Raw genomic sequence first — 4,466 nt, forward strand, 5'->3', positions numbered from 1 at the left:
TTAAGAGATTTATTTAACATTCTCTGGGCATAGTTCTAAAATATTCATGCATGTTGGACATAATTATGTCATTTTATTGTCCACTGTGTGTCAATGAAATGTCATTTTTTCACTGCAGCTTATATCACTTCTCTGGCAATTGGGAAACGCAAATGATTATAAACAGAGAAGTCTTATGTGGTGGAGAATTTGTTTTATGAATCTTATAGGGAAACTTTTAAATCTGAATGCTGTACTCAGGAAGTGATTGAGATCCAAACGGGCACATTTCTCTATCCAAAACACAGAGTGGTCCCTTTACAGCAGTCACATTTAAAGGAACATTGAACTAATGATTAAAGGGGTCAGGAAACATCCTAGTGAAGATTGAACAGCAACTAAATTGCTGTTTCCAATCTAGAAATGACTATTGTTCTGTGTTGTTTCAGAAGACTCCATTTTAGTGTGAATGAGTAGAAGTTGCGAAGAAGCTGATTCTGTTCCAACTCAAGAAAACATCCTATGGAATTCAGCTTTTCGTGAGACACCATTAGCGCTGGTATACATGGTGTATCAGCAGAGGGACCCTGCAGAAAAGCTTTATCCCCTCTGCAGGAGGAGACACTAGAAACCCTCCAGGGGATAGTTTGGCATTGTAGAAATGCTTGAGCTTTGATGTCAACCAGATTGGGATTCAAATCTCAATATTCCCAGCTTGCTGGCTGGCTGACTAGCTGTTACGGTTCACTTAACTCTTCTGAGCTTGGTCTTTCCTCATCTGAAAATAGGAGAAAATCTACTCAGACTTGTAGTTAAAATTAAATGAGATGGTGCATGTAAAACTCCTAACAGATATCCATCAAATAACAAGCTTTATAAAAGTTATTGGGAAAATGAGGCTCATGGGCATGAGCTACAATCCTATCACATAGTATGTGTTCAACGAATGTTAGATCCCTCTGTCCATATCCTTAATGATAACGTGGCTCTAATTTCTGAAGGTTCCTACTGTCATATATACTTTTTGCATCTAGAATATGAATTCAGGGGAGACTTTCTGGTTTAATGCTCAGATCCTGTCTGTTTTTGCAGCCCCATCTGTGCTCATTTCTGAAGGTAGCGAGCCTCTTTGCCATGTCTTACACGTGCTGCTTTTGCTCCGCCTTCAAAATTGCAGGTTTTTCTCAGGAAAAAAAAAGATGAAAATGCAACATTCTTCTTGACCTTTGCCTCAATTTAAGTGAAAACCCAAACTCTAATGATGTTAAACCCAAAAAGAGCTTCGGATTAGTCAGTCTACTTTCTTTTCATTTGGTGGTGGCAAGAGGGGCAGGTGCATTTTGATAGCATTGATTTTATTTCCCTTTGTTGTAAAGAAATCCAGCTTCAGTAATGTGCTACCAATGGCTGCCAAATATGACACATGGAACTGAAAACTACCTCATGCGGCAATCAGCTTTACAATTCCCCACATTGATTTATTTTCTCTGCCCTATCTTTCTTCCTTCTCTTTTGCTTGTCATTGTCTTTACTAAGAAGTCTAAGTAGGCTTTTGTACTGCAAATGGCAATGTACCAGTTAACTCTGAGCATTAACTCAAAGCATTAACTCTGAGTCGCGTCAAACATATCTATTAACCAAAGTTTTGGGAACACTCCTTTCCTCTACTCTTGTCAAATCAAACCATCTGTAGGGGAGGCTTTAAATTATCCAGCTTGACCTATAACTTGCTTGATTTATTAGTTAGAATGAGCTAGGTTATGCTGTGTAACAAGCAACACCAACATTCCAGTGAACAAAAGAAAAGGTTTAATTATCTCTTATATTGCATGTCCAATGAGGGTTGACAGAGGGCCTTTGCACACTGTAGGCTCTCAGAGGCCCAACCTCATGTTGAAACTTGAAGACAAAGTAATATGAAAATAATAGATCTTCATAAATAGAGGTCAATGCATCACTGTTACTACTGACAAAAACTGGGTTGAGGTATGTTGATTAAGTGTAGATTAAATTCACATTTAAAAGACAGTGTTCTCAGGGTGCCTGGGTGGCTCAGTTGGTTAAGTGTCTGACTCTTGATCTCAGCTTGGGTCTTGACCTCGGTGTTGTGAGTTCAGGCCCTGCACTGGGCTTCTTGCTGTGTGTAAGCCTATTTCAAACAAACAAAGAAACAAACAAAAAAACAAACACCAGTGTTCTTTTTCACATTTAACCGTGACTTATCTCCGGTAATCAGATCATCTCCCAGCCAAAGGCAAATAAAATAGTGTCCATGAGGTGCTACCTTGCAATAAAATGTTGTATAGCCCTTATGAGATGAGGATAACACTTACAGTTATACATTATGGGGGACAAAATTCCAAACTCTGTGAAGCAATTTTCACATAATTTCTCATTTAGTCCTTAACAGGTAGATACCATACTTCTTTCCATTCTTCAGAAAAGGGAAACTTTTCTCAGAGGAAGAGTCATTAGTTCAACATTAGAGATTTAGTAAGTTTTAGAGTCTGGTAGTAAATAAATACATGCATTATTGATAAGAACACATATTAAAATAATACTAATGGCTTAGATACATGTGGGTATTTAAAATTTATGAAGTGATGTTACTTTCATCTTCCCATCTGAGTAGGATTCTGTACAACTGTGGGAGATGAACAGGGCAGGGAATGTTGTATTCATTTCACAGAATGGAAAATCAGAACTAATATTAATGTAGCACTTTGCAGTTTACAGAGCATGGTCTCATACATCACCTCACTTAATCCGCACAACCTGAGGAGAAGTTGATGCAGAAAGGACAAGAAAGGATAGGAGGGAGGAAGATGGTGGAGAGCTGTAACACTTTTTGTTGGAGAACTCAAATCTTTTTGGGGAGTTTAAATGAATTACCTTCTTACTCAAGAGGAACCTCCATTCCCGTGGAATCATGTGTCCATAATAGAACTTTCACTTCAATAAATCATGGTCTATCTTTATCCTCCTTATTCCTTCAGAGAGGAGTGGCTTATTTAATTGGTGAAATTTAGAGAAGACATTGAAAACACTTACTTTTTGTCCTTCCTAAAATTATTACTGGATCTGTCTACGTGTTGGCCTGCCCTCTTGTATGTGGTGAGCTTGCCATTGCAAATTCTTCTGTAGGGAAGGCTTGGAGTTTTTCAGTTTAGTTTATGACTGGTTAGATTTATCAGTCAGAATTGGCTAGATATGCTGGGTAACAAACACCACCAATGTTTCAGTGAGTTAAAGAAAAAGTTTGATTCCTGCTTATACTGTATAACAGGGTGAGTTGAAGCACAGCCTGATGGAGACTTAATCTCAGTGTTCTCTACTATGATTACCATGGTGGAAAATGAAATGTGTCAAATCACACGGTGGCTCATAAAGCCTCCATCTTTAAGTGACTCATGGCACTCCCATTCATAGTTCATTGGTCAAAGTAAGTCACCTTGGCATGCTAATTCAAAGTGGGGGGAAAAAATCAGTCCTCCCATGTGCCTACAGAAGTAAAGTACTACCCGTTTGGTGAATTGCACAATGACTGCCGCAGTGGATCAGTATAAAGTGTACAACTCAGTCTTTCTTAGTATATTCCTATTCAGTTATGCAGCCTCACCACAATCAATTTTAGAACATTTTCATCGCCCCCAAAAGGAACTCACACCCATTTGTCATCAATCTGTACACTTTTAAGAAAAACTAATCATAAAAAAGAAGAAAGTGAAACATTATATGTTATGTGTATAACATGTTTGATTTTATAAACAATAAAATATATATTAAGAAGGAGGAAGCATCCAGTTCCTTTGAGTTAGGGAAGCAATTTCTAGGTCCTCAGGCAAGAGTAAAGCGTGGGGCATGTGTGCTCCTTTGTGTATGGTTTTTCCGTAGATTACATGTCTTCTGGCATTTTGTCATTTTGAGCCTCCAGGTTGTGCTCCGCTTCTCTTTTCTCCTAAAACAGTACTTTGTACTCATATTTTGCTTCTAATCTCCATGTTCTTATTTTTTTCCTCTTTATCCGACTGCAATACTAAATTATTAGCATGACAGTTTAAATGCATTTACACAATACCTAATAGTAAAATTAACATTAATACCATCACCCTATATATGTGCAATTACCTGTATTTATACAAAGTGCCGTCACAAAACTTGGCTCATTTTAACTTCACAGTAAGTCTGTAAGATACCTATAATTATCTGAATTTTATAAATGAGAAAATAACAGTCATAGAAGTAAGACCTAAAAGCAGGTTTACTGATTCCATGTGCAAGGGTCTTCCTTGTAGTGCTTTTAGTGTATTTTTCCTTGTAGAATTGCTAAAGAAATAGGCAAGACTGATCAACAATAGTATCCATCTGCCTCCCAATGTTAAATTGACTGGGGTTTTTCACTGTTTATCATTAAATCCAAAGTGATTGACTGATGGGGGATCATAGGTTCTTTTGCTCAGGAATACTAAGGGAAACTCTGAGAGTAG

The sequence above is a fragment of the Ursus arctos genome, unplaced genomic scaffold (assembly GCF_023065955.2).
Source record: "Ursus arctos isolate Adak ecotype North America unplaced genomic scaffold, UrsArc2.0 scaffold_18, whole genome shotgun sequence".
Classification (NCBI taxonomy): Eukaryota; Metazoa; Chordata; class Mammalia; order Carnivora; family Ursidae; genus Ursus; species Ursus arctos.